The sequence below is a fragment of the Vidua macroura genome, chromosome 13 (assembly GCF_024509145.1).
Source record: "Vidua macroura isolate BioBank_ID:100142 chromosome 13, ASM2450914v1, whole genome shotgun sequence".
NCBI lineage: Eukaryota > Metazoa > Chordata > Aves > Passeriformes > Viduidae > Vidua > Vidua macroura.
Genome location: NC_071583.1, coordinates 8,315,800 through 8,329,416, shown reverse-complemented (window position 1 = coordinate 8,329,416; position 13,617 = coordinate 8,315,800). Strand labels below are relative to the sequence as shown.

Sequence of the window (13,617 nt, the reverse complement as noted above, 5' to 3'; positions counted from 1 at the left end):
AGAACCCAAAACTTGTCCTAGTCTGTCTCCTATTAGTAGGCACAGATCTTGTTTCCTCATCTACTCCTCAACTATGGGGAGACTGAAAATGTACACCCAAACACAAACAGAGGGTGAACATATGGGGAAAAAAAAAACCCAGAAGCACTGGAAAAACAAGAGAGAAATTTTCACTCATCATGAAAATACTCCCTTCAATGCTCAATTTTCCCCAAGCACCTTGAGTGCTATATCCAGGAGAAGCTCAATGTGAGCCAAAGTCCATCTTTACCAAGAGCAGGGCTCTTGGCTGGCATGCCCTGACACTCAGCAATATTTCCCCTTTGTTATTTTCACTGAACCTGAAAGAGATCCAGCAGTGCCAGAAATCACTGTGAGGAACGGCCATCAAAGACCACTTCAAGAACCTGGCAGAAGGCAAGGCAATACCTGATGGAGCTGGAGCTTGGGACACACTGATCCAACCCACTCTGGAGGAGTGGGGACTGTGTGAATAAAAGGCACCTGTAACTTCTGGAAAGACTCGATTAAAAGTTCGTGGCCCCCTCCCTGGTTTGGGAAGTGGTGGCATTGCTGAGTCTCTCGTGGTTTGTGCCCTTTGGGAGCCGAGCCCTGTGCTCAGTGAAGTGTCTGCACTGTCACATCCCCGAGTGCCCAGGCAGTCCCTGGGGCTGGGCAGGCAGAGGGGGTCACAGCCAAGCACACACCTTCACTCTGAGATGTTTTCATTCAATCAAATACAATAGTAAAGACACGAAGTGCCATGACTCTGAGCCCGCACATTAACAGAATCATGGTTCATCAGTTTTTAAGTCCACATTTAGAGCTTGCTCCTGAAAGCCAAAAAGTGGCTACAATAGATAGTCTTGCAAAATACAGCATCTGTTCTCTTTCATTCCATGGTTATGGATAACCTTCATAAGCTGATTTGCTCATGACAATAAATTTATTTTCAGAAATTATACTCCTGATCTAATATGAAAAAATAAATAATTCAGAAGTTTCACATTATTACAGGGAATTATATTTAGGAGATCAACTAGGGATCTCTATAATGAGAAACATTCACCTTGCTAGAGGAATGCTACTCTGCATTTAATCTTATAATATTCCCTTCAGGGTGTACAAGACAGCTTGCTGGAAAATATAATGACTCCTTAACTGTTTTCTGAAGAAAAAAAAAAAAGTAAAGAAAACAGTGATATGGAAATGAGATCTACATTTCATTTGAAATTCCATATGCACTATTTTAAAGCCACCTTGTTTCAATATGGAGAAAAATAAAAATACTTTGATGGGTCTGTTATTTGGAAAAAGATATTAAAACCACAGAGAAACAAAAGGCTGTGGCATGTGTGGCCACGGTAATATAAAGTCACTTGTATTTCACAGAAAGAAAAAAGCTGCTTCAGCTGTTTCTACTTTCTTATTTGTTATCAGAAAGAGAAAAGTTGGTTCACAAAGTTCCCATTGGCCAAGAAGTGAAACCATCTGTGGAAGCCACGAGTGAGTTGCCAGGCACGTGCAGAGCAGTGGTGCTGCAGCAGTGCAGCTCCACTGCCCCCAGCACACCTTGGGCAGCAGCACCAGCTCCTGCTGAGAGCTGTGGGAGCAGAGCAGTGCATGCCAGAGTGTAGCCACATCTGAGCACAGCTCAAAATAACCACACTGCAACCAAGCATTGCTCTCTCCCGGCTGTCCCCTCCAACTGCTGTCATTTACGTTGGTCAGAAAAGGAAACTATCCACTTTTTCCAACTAAAACTAATGTTGGGTGTCTGCTGCATTCAGGGTAATGAATATTGATGTTTGTAGCCATCTTCCAAATGAGGTAACTAAACAATACATACATAGTTTCCACCCGTCTGGAGTCTCCAAGAAAAAATCATTAAATTGTCAGTATGGATGATCAGCTCTGAAGGAAAAATAAGTATTATTGATGATGACAGCATGCTATTGTATCTCTGCATCATTATGCCAGGGGTGTACCTTTTCAAAGCATCCCATGAGAAGCAGACAGACAACACCAATAATTGCCTGTGGGATTGCTATTTAGATGCAACAGCCTGAAAAAACATATCTAAAACTTCTAAACATCTTATTTTTTTAAGCATGGTATATTCTGCTTTGAGTATTTAAAATTATATCATTCAGTGTAATTAGAAATGTTCTCCCAATTAACTTTGTGCAGAAAGGAAATCTTGAAGACTAAAAAGAGATAATTTGAAAGATAACTTGGATACCTCAGAAAGTACAGTGACACATAGTCTACAATGGCAAAGAGTTCCAGGAACAGGGATCTCAAAAATTTCCATTTCAGTTTCCAACCATGTTATTATTACACATCAAATGTCCTTAGACAACTGCCATCACAAAAATTATTGAGCTAAAAGTTTCTACTGAGGCACTAATTTCCGGGTTTCACTGTGAAACAAGGATTCTGACATAAATTAAGTCTTATTGCACTTTTTCCTTCTAATAAGTCTCAAAAATCCGTTATGGAATGCAAATAAGGTATAGATAGGTATGCAATAACATATAGTGTTGTTTGACATAGAATCAGGGTTCCAGTCCCTGTATCACCAGATTTCACAACAGCAATGCAGAGACACTGATGCCTGCCAACTATTTTATTTTTATTTTTGTTCAGTTTTGAGAGTTTTCCATCAGAACTGACTTTATCAAAAACATTCACCAATTATCTTCTGCTTCCATTTTAGTTGTTTGGAGAGAGGGTTTAGTACATGGGTATAATACATCATAACCAGCCCAGCAAGACATGCTGGGCACTCCATGTGAGAAGGGACACTGGAGTGTCCTGATGTAGTTCCATCCATAGGTAGTCACATGAATAAAACTTCTATGCACTGCAAATCCTGAGGCAAATTAGAAAGTGTTCCTTACCCCTACCAAGAAAACCTCATTTCTCTTCCCTTGGGAAATGAAGCTAAACTATTTGTTACAAGTGTTGGTGAACAGCATTCACTAGAAATATGTTAAAATGGCATATATTACAATTAATTAGATTTCCAGAGGAGTAATGTGGTATTTGGATTTGACGTTAAATCAATTCAAGCTTTACAGATACTCTTGACAACCCCACCCATAAAATCAATAGTAAAACCTTGTATCCCTCAGAAAGGACAGTGATATCCATATGAAAATACAAATTTGAATAAAATTGAAATTGTCTGTAGCAGGTAGCTTTGGGATTATTCCAGCACGAGTACAGTATTTAACATGCCTTCTGAGATAATCATATTCCCAAGCACAATACAGAGGGTCTTTAAGCTGTAATTGTGGATATTTTTTGTATGTTATCATGTACATGACACTTTTTTTCTTTTTCCCATGGTCAAAGGAAAGTTAAGAATTCTTGGGATTAGTTAAAGGTAAAATACTTACCTTCTCTTTGAATCTCCTCTAACAAAGTAGTTTCACAAATCACACACTGATGGTGAGATTCTAAATTATCCTTGTGATAATTCACTATTAGGACCACAGGGAGGAGGAGGCAATATCCTTTGCATAGAACAAAAATTTTTCTAAGATGGTTTTTACTGTTGTCACAACTCATCTTCCAGTTTCTCATTATGTTAAATAACAATATCAAAGAAAAACTGTTTTTTTTTTCAAAAAGATACCATAAGCATCAGTCAAAGAACCAAGACCTGACAGTGACAGAAGGAAATGGCAAGGCACTTTCACAATCACTGAAAATACTCAGGCTTGAAATGGGAAACAAAATGAAAGAGTCCTGAAGGATGCAGCTACTGCAAAACAATTCTGAATCTCCCAGAGTGGAAGAATATAAATATTCATTGTGTTCAGTGGAGAATAGCACATTGCAAGCGCACTGCAAAATAGAGACACTTTAGTATATGTTGAGGCCTCATAACAATGGGATTTGCCAATTAAATCTGAGGGGTGTGATCATTTCTGTTGTGATATGGTGAACAACATGCTGAGAGAGGCTCAGATGAAAGGGGTTTGAATCATTGCAATATTCTCTTTCAGCCTTCTTTTATTTTTTTCCATCCTCTGTGAATATGAGAATGAAACGTGGTAGACAAGCCTGGGGAGACTTAAAGGAAGGTTATTTTGAGGTTGTATTTCTTTACTTATGACAGCTAAATGTTAAACTAATGCCAGCTACATTTACTTCTCTTTTAAAGCCTGTAAATTGCATCTAATTAATAGACATCTAATCACTGATGAAGTAAGATACCTGTATTTCTTCAGATTTGGATCTAATGGGATTTTTCAGTTATGTGTCATGATTAAATCCTGGGACTGTGTTATGCATATCTAAACAAATTCCCTTGGTTTCTTCCACCAAGTAAGTGTGAAGGACCAATGATGGCCACCCTGTCAGTGCTGTAATTTTTAATCTTTTCACAGATTCGCAGCAAAACCTCCTCACTGTGACTCTCTGAGGCTGAGCAAGGTCCTAATGCAACCTGGCAGCATTTGCAGAGAGCAGCACAGCAGAGCTGTGCTCCTCCCAAGGAGGTCAGCAGGTTTCCTGCCCCATCCTTTGCAAAGGCTGGGGCAGGTGAGGCCCTGAAGGGACGGACCCAAGATTGTCACCACCCTCATAATTTACATTAACATAGAACATGGGAAACAAGTCACAAGCCTCAGACCACAACCCCCAGAGTGAGCGCAGTCCAGGGAGGATATAAAGCCCTCTTCCTTGAAAACCTCATAATCCAGCAGAATACAGGGAACCCTAACAGAAACACACAACAAAAACCTGCTGCCCAGCACCCCCACAGCAGTCTCTAGCTCCTAAACAACCTCTGCCAATAACCAGTACATTTGTGTGTATATACCATTGAAAATGAGATATTTAAGGAGTGTTTTGAAGGAGAATCAGCATCATTTTATGGGAGTACATTGGGAGCTCTTCTGCCTGAGGGCACGGAACAAGGTGCTGGAAGCAGTGCTGAAAATGAGGCCCATGAGCACTGCATTCACTTTGGACCTGAACAGATCTGAGGGTCACATGTTCCCAGTATGGTCCTTGCTACTGTTTTATTATTATTTATAGTATTACTGTTTAGCTGGCAGGCATAAATATTTTAAGAAATCTAAAGGGAAAATTCCTTCATGTATATCTATATTTAAATCATGTTTCACGTATCTCGTATAAACCCTATCCCTATTAACAACAAGCAGAGTACTTCAACCCTCAATAGGTTCTGTAAGACACTGTCACTTTAATATGACATACATGTCTTTATTTAGAAAATAAAGCCATCAAAACCTAAAACACAACCAAAAGCTTCCCAAAAGATTGTGGTATTAAATGAGTAACTCTGTCTGGAGGATCATTTAGCTGAACTGAAACAAATATTTCCAGATAATAATAACAGCAACAACAACAACAACAACAACGATAATGATGATGATGATGATGATGATGATAATAATAATAATAATAATAATAATAATAACAACAACAACTTTTTGCCTGCTATCATGGCACCTTCTAAGGTAACAACTGGCAGAGAGTTTTCACTGAGCATGATGTATCTTATTTCAGGTCATATCCTACAGTACATATTTTGATTGCTGCTCACCCTTATCAGTATTTGGCAGATATCATGTAATCTTCATGCAGCAACATAAATTCTATCTATGTTCATTTTTCTTGGTAATCTTATTTACTGTCTCCCAGTAGCCATCAGCTTCCAGTGTATGTACAGCTACATGTTAAACCTCATTTTGGTCTCTAAAAATTATTGTCACAATTTCCTTTGATTTCAGCAAGACTTGGATTTGGCCTAGGGAATTTATCCCATTTATTTGCAAAGCTTTTGCTAAATTTGTAAATCCCTGGAGAAATGTTCATATCGCAGGGAAAGAAATTTCTTAAATGTGACAGAGTTGATAAATTTCTCAAGCACAGAAAAGTTTGGAGGATGCAATTTCTATAGTCTGAGCAGTCATCTGGCACACTGGGTGACAGGAAACTGGTTAATCCAAAGGGCTTCGTAAGAATTTTTTTAAACAATTTCTCCTCCATCCTTTTAAATGTCCATACAACAACTGTCAGCTTCTATATTAATATGCATTATAGGGGCAAAGATGTGAATAAGTTAAGCAATAGGCTCCTTCCAGGCTCTTGCTGCTGATCCATAAGCCTTATGATGTGTAGCATCATCATTTTGGAGGTCACAGTCTGAAGAGATTTCATTTTGCTTAGTTATCATAAGAACTTCATTGCTGCAAAATAATTCATCTCAGCTAGAAAAAATAAGTTCAGCAATCAGCTGAAACTTAGCTCTGGACTCTTCTTGTCAAGAGTAATCCAGAAAGAAGTAGAAGAATAAAAACAAGTAAAGAGTAATGAACAATTTTCATAAGCAATCTATCAACAGCTGCTCCAAGGTCAGTAACTGGAAAAATGATGTTAATGATCCTGCATTAGCTGGGTAACATGTAACTGCTAAAACAAATCAGCCCAGATTTGAACCATTGTGTGGCTTGACATCAGTACCAATTAAGGTGGCAGATGATGTATAAAGAGCCTGGACAAAGGATATTATTATGTTACGAGCTATATTGATTTTTACAAGGCTTGTTTGATTGACTGACTGATACTATCAAATAATTAGCTTTAATCTAGGGTTACAATGACCAAAAGAAATCCTGAATCAGGTTATATTAGATCTCTGATAGTATTTTACTGATATAGAAGAGTGTTTAAACAAGGCAGAACCCCTGTTTCCTTTGTGAAGTCAGCGTTACACAAATGATCTGTGCAGAACTTGGCCAACTCAGGCTGCACATTCAGGTCACATAGGCAGAGGTCAGAGAAGAATGAATAACCTGATAAGAGATCCTGATAAGCACAGGAGTTGTCTGTAATTAGTTTAACATTTTGGCATATCTGATTTTTTTAAAGTGTAAATGTAAAGTAGTATGCAATTTTAATGTGCTTTTTTGTTTGTTTTTGTCAATGATTCTGAAAGACAGACACAGGGGAAGGAGAGGGGGAAGATGCCAAGATCACTTGTCCATTGTGGTCACTTCTCCTGCTGACAAAGCCAGGGCACTTCCAAGAGCAGTTACAAATTGCAAGCTTATCACCCATAGGAAAACCAGACTAACTTGGTGTAAGGAGCCTGGCCCTAAAAGTGAGCTCCTCCAGTGGGTTCCTGATCCCAAATAACAAGGTAACATTTTGTTACCTGGAAGGAAATTCTTTGTGGGCAGGAGACCAGGTTACAGATATCTGGAATACTTCTGCTAGGACAACTAACAGCAAAATGTCTTAGTTTGGTATTTGTCAGTTCCAGCTCTTTTCTTCCATTTTACATATATGCCTAATTTTAGATAGTCTATAAGAAACACTGCATGTTTTGATCTCAGAGCTCCCCAACAGACCTGTTCATTTCCACACACATACTTGCCTTCCCTCTATTACACTTCCACACTTGGATTTGCTCAGTGTGATGGGTCACTCTGCTCCCTCAAATATCACCTCCCTCCCTTCACACATTTCCTCTCACCCTCCCATCCTCCTAAGCCCAAATAATTCAGCTCCATACTCAGGAAGGTCTCTACTTTCTCCCACTCATGCCTATCTTTTATATATATACACAGATATCCCCAGTTTTTCCATATCTTCCTGAGCAGAGCTCCTCTACTTAAAGGCATCTAGTTAGGTTCCTTTCCTGTCCCAACTAATAAACCCAACAATTTGGAACTAAGACCAACAGGCAAATATTGCCACTGAATTTGTTTGCCCTGGCTTAACCATGCCTTCTGTGTGATAAGCTACATGTGCCTGCAATCCTCCCAACATTCTTGTTTGTGAAGCAGCTTGTTTGTCAAGCCTTCAACTGCATGCAAGTTGTAAATAATACCATTAAAATACCATGGGAGGTCCTGACATCAGATGTGCCGTGATTTCCACAACAGGCAGCGCCGCTGAAGGAAGGAAAGCTCAGCACAGTGCTGAAGGTACCTATCTGTAAGAGAAACACATTTCTGCCACTGTGCTTGCCTTGCAGTAAGTGTATCCAGGCTCACATAGAATTATCTTTCATCAGGATAATTTTATAGTCACAGTATCTAAACAGTTTGAAAAACAGCAGTAGTGTGAGCAAATCACAGGACAACTTATCTCTGCACAGCTTTTAACACAAAGTCCTGTTCTTGGTCACTGGGTGGGGCAGGTGGTGGTATTGTTGAAACACAGTATGTTTTCTTATTAAATCTCTCTTTCCCCCCTTTTTATTGATTTGCAGATCTTTGTTCCCAGAGTGAATTCTCAGTTCTTTTCCTGGTGACACATTTTGTGCATTGATATTTATTGTGGGTTTGGCTATATATATATGTATGCCCCAGGGCTTCAGCTCTTAACAAGAGAGAGATTCAGTGTCTCAAAGCTGCAAGTCCTGTTTTTTCTGGTTCAACACATCCTTGCTCTAGAAGTTTCTGGGTTTGCTTGTCTCCTGGGAATTTACAAACTAAGACAAAGTTCTGGAGCAAAGAGAAATGTCTGTATATGTGACAGCAAAAGAAAAAAGAAAAATCACAGCTGTTCTGATCAAACACACTGCCAGCTCATTTGAAAAGTGTACTAATTCAGACTGAACCAGCATAAGCTGATGTGTGCAGGCAGATGTTTACAGCCCCCCTGGAGCCCAGAACAAAGCTCCCACCCCAAGGACCTGCTGGCAGCCAGGTGGCCTTTGGAGCCAGGGACAAACCTTGGCTGAGCCTTACAGAGTCCAGCCTGTGCCCTTGGGAGATTGAATGGGAGGTGTGCCATTCTTTTCAAGAAGAACATATTTGAGTTAAAAGTTGGCTGGCCACTACTGGCTGCAAGTCTAAGGGGACTAATGACATATTTTCCTATAAAAGTAGCTTCTGTGAGTGCAAATTACACACAAAACCCTCAGTAATCAGGTTTGGGAAACTTGACCCCAGAGAAAATGAACTTATTTCCTTTTTTTTTTTTTTTTTTTAAGAATTTGCATAACCTGTTGTTGTTTTTAGGATGATGGGGCATACTAAAAAGTACATTTAGGAAAACAGTAATGTAGGCTGTTCCTTACACTAATTTGGAAATGTCAGATGAGTGCTGGCTGGGATAATGTCACTGCTGTTGGAGATCAGGGAATGGAGAGGATAAGACAGAAGGCATCAGGCACACAAATAAGCACATGCAACAGAGATTTTTACATCTCTCATGAAATCATCTATTTTCACTTTGAAAATTGTCCAGGTGGTGACACAATTATGCCTTTTAATTTTATTTTTTCTAGGAAGGTAGATGTGTCCTCTGGGAGTGAGTTAAAAAGGATTGGATCAAGGTTTCTGCCCTTGGGCACAGTGCACAGTCAGAAATGGCTCCTATGCATTCTCAGGAATTTCTCCCCCTTTCTCGCTCAATACTTGTTCTTTGCTAAAGAGAGATAAAACCTCCACATAGCTTCCTACAATAACTGCCCTTTTCCTTCTGATGGGATAACAGCTGAGCTAAAGGGATAACCCTAGGAAGCAAGAATTCCACACAAATGCGACAGCACGTATTTACCAAGCAGATTGCTCTGAAACAGAAATAATGCCACTTATTTCCCAGAACACCAGAAGCCTACATCCAAAGTACCAAAAAAACTAACTAAGTTCCTGGTCCCTGAAACACTTTCAGCCTGAAAACAGACATTGCAGATAATCCATGAAATCTGAGAACATGCTGCCTTAGACTTTCTGTGGAAAATGTTCAGATAATTAATATAACACACAGCAATATAAACCTCAAGACAAGGTTTTATTTATTGAAAATGAACATATTTTATACTCAGCAGCAGGAGAATATCACGTGTTCCTCCCATTTGGAGAACGATAGCCAAATAATTCTTTCCTGGAGTGGAATCCTAGCCCCACTGAAATCAATAGCTGCATTATCAGAGCTTCACTATCACCTCAGAGTCTTTATGACTGCCAGTTCCTTGACCATTGAAACAAAATTTCACTGAAAAAAATGCTATTTCAAAGCATTCTTATTCACTCTAATATACAGGCATGTACCAAGTAAGTTTTTTACTATTATGACAGACCATGCATTCATTTTTTTGCCATATAAAAACATCCTTATTAGGCAAAAGGGGAAAGACAAGGGAGGATAATGATAGCATAACAATGCTGCGTAGGAGGGGGAGATGTATTCCAGTGGGTTTGGGGAGTGTTCTTTTATCTGCTTTGCTGGAAAGAACTCTATCTTTGTGAAAGCCAATATTCAATAACTGTGATTGTTCTTTTTCATTCTAAAACAACTAAGACAAACTATAGATAAAAAAGAAGATATTAGATTTGCTTTGAAATTCCGGTTGTTGGGCTGGCTGTGATTTTAGACACAGCTGTAATTCAACACCACTGCAGGAGTTCCCCACTCCCTCTGACTGCCCCCTAAATGATTTATATGCAGGAACAGAGACCAAGATGAGAAACAGCAGATGCCAGATAAAACCACACAAGCAACATGCTCAGTAGCTGTGAAAGTACAAATGTAAAGGGAGATGCTGTGAATCACCAGCAGGAATTGCAGCTTGTTCAGCCCTGCCTGGGCTGGGTGCTGCAGTGCCCTGATGCCCAGCAGGGGCTGCCCACCAGTGCTCCTGGGATTTATGGCACTCCTGTCCCAGCCATGCCAACCACAGGTCTCTTTAAACAGTCTGAAGCCAGCATAGGTCTGATGCAAGCTACAGAAGTGACTACAATATAGATGTTCCCAGAGAAACTGTGTTTCTTGAAGGCCAGAAATCCATTAACTATTTCAGTGTTTTTCTTTCTTCAGCTGCCATTGTCTCGTTCCAGCAGTAAAGATTCACTTACAAAGTGCTTCTTTGAAGCCAAATGTTATTCCACAACATCTATTTTAAGAGCATATACCAAAAAGTCGGCAGCATTCCATAGCATCTTACAATGTCTTGAAAAAGCATAAAGCCCTCTGAACATAAGAGAAAACCAAAAGTATTTCAAAATCTTACAGCCTGAGCAAGGACCAAAGGGCTTCCCCACATACCATGTGTGTAAATGAACACAGCTACCTTTGTTCTCAACTTCAGCTGGATCTGGTATGGATATACTTATAGAAAATATACCAGTAGAGTAATAGTCTTATTATTTTCTTTATAAAGAAGGCTTAAAATTAAAAAGTCTTTTAGCAAATTAGAACTGAAGTGCCTTTGTTTAAGCAACAAAACCTGTTTTCCAATGTTTCAAATAACACTACAAATCCAGTCAACATTAATAATAATGACAGCATCCATTCAAGGCAGCAATTAAATATTATCTCCTGGGTTTTAAGAGCCACTTACTTAACAGAAAGGGACTTTATATATGCACTGACACACAGATGGCACTTTAGTTCTAGCAAAAGAAACAAATTCAAATACTTACAGAAACACTCAGAGCCCAAATGACACTTTTAGTATATTCCCAAGAGAATTCTCTGTGTCTGAAGATCAATTATTAACTTATGTGACTATCAGAACATGATAACATCTAGCATTTACAGTAATAAAATAGCACTGGTGCCTTAACATGTTCACTGGAGGCCAAAGGAGGGTTTCAGGAGCCAGCACTGTGTCCTGTGGCCCTACACCTCCACTGGGACATGCAGAGGTGCTGCCATGAGCACAGAGGGGGTGATGACCCTCTGGGCATGCCTCAGGTACTGTCTCATTTACTTTTGCTGCTCAGAAGTGCAGGGTGCCTCAGAAACATGCAAAGAGGAGGTGAGACATGGCTCCACAGGCCACACAGCAGGGAGGCAAGGGGACATTGCCTCTGGATCAGCCAAGGAGGAAGTCTGAGAAATAATGGGAGACATGAGAGTTATCAGCAGAACAGTCCAAGAACTGATGCAGCAGGTTGGTTCACATTTAATGATGGAAATTAAAGCCTTAGATTTGAAGTCTTTTACTATTCTCACCAACACCAGAATGGAGAGAGATGATGTAAAATTGACTTCAGGGACTTCAACATCAGCCCATTACATTTTAATACTAAATACTCATTGTCAATTATAAAAGGTGACCTATCCTCAACATGAAACCTGAATGGAGTATTTACATTTACTGTATAAACCTGTGCAGAAATCAAACACTTGTAATACAAATGCTTCCATTCCCATCTTTGGTTCAAATTCAGGAGTGACTGAAGGTTGTGACCATCTGGGGGCATTCACATGACCCCTGTTAAATTAACTCCCTGCTTCACTCCATGTTTTTATGGACAGCTGTCACAGCACAGTTGCAATCTCTTGCCATTTAGGCAGTTCCATGGCTAAGCAAGATTCATGGAAATGGTTCTGGAATGAGGAAAACGTGAGCTTGTAATGAGTTGTGCAGGTTGGTTCGGGCTGCACTGAGCTCCTCCTCTGGAACTGCTCACTGACACCTCTAAAAGTGCTAAATCCACACCTGCACAGGCACAGCACAGACAGGTACAGAGGCAGTGGGAAAAAGCATTCTGCATGGCACAAAGAACAGGTTATGCACTTTGAGAACTGGAAATATTGCTTTTCTAAGGAAAAATCCAGCTCATTCACTGCTGGCAGATGTAGTGAGCTTTCAGACAGAATAAAATAATTTTGTGAATAAATACTTATTTACTCTGAGCTCAGGGTTTCTCTGCCAGGGCATCTGCAGAGCCACAATTAACTCAGCAGATGTAACTCTGCCTCCTCCACTGCCCAGCCTCACCACAGTGTCCGATTTGAGTTACCTGGGAGACATCAGAGAAATTTCAGAAAGAAAGCCAAGCAATTGGAAACACCAAGTCTTTAATGAATCAGCACAGATGCATTCATTAGGTTTAATTTCCAGTTTAAGTTAATAATTCTCAGTTCCAGAAAAGCAGAGAATAAAACTATAGTGAGAAGTCAGTGCTCACTGGAACTTTTAATATTTCTGCACATCCTCTGCCAATTTACTGCTCAACACGAGCTGCAAGGTATTAGGAGAGAAACATGCAGATTTTCAACTAAATAATGGAAATGTGATTGAGCCACAGTAAACCAAATGAGAGTAAGAGAGGATCTGGGAATATGCATATGCAATAAGGAATATTAAAAAGTTTCTTGGGCCCTGCAGTATGACAATGCACTCTGATGATCATCTTTATTAGATAGCACTAGATAAAGAGCCAATTCATTAAAAATTAATGGCACTGTACTGCCATCCATACATTATACATAGCCATAAAGTGGATGTGGACAGCTAAATGCTAAATCTGTTGGAAATAACTGCAAAGTGAAGTAGGAGAGTGTGTCATAAAATAGTAGGAACCATGTAATAAGAAGGCCATACAATAAAATGGGGAGAAAAGAAAGACAATCTCACTCTATGAGTCTGTAAAATCAAATGAGATTAGAAAAACTACAGTAAACCAAACCTCTATTCTGAAACAGAAAAATATTCTCAGAAAATGTACAAGAGCAAATACAAGAAGCTTATTAAAGAGTGAAAGTGGAGGGTGGTAAATACAATGACAAATGGCAGAGAGATGTTTGATTGCAAAACAGCAGAGCTATTCACAAAAAGAAAACCATTTTATTGCATCTTTTGATGAAAGCTCAACAATGTGGGGCATT

At 39.5% G+C, this 13,617-nt stretch overlaps 1 protein-coding gene across 5 annotated transcripts in view; it reads right to left on the bottom strand.

The window, feature by feature from the left end:
• Positions 1–13,617, bottom strand: part of FHIT (fragile histidine triad diadenosine triphosphatase) — a 525,883-nt gene that overhangs the window by 266,726 nt on the left and 245,540 nt on the right. The gene's annotated exons all lie outside the window — the stretch shown is intronic.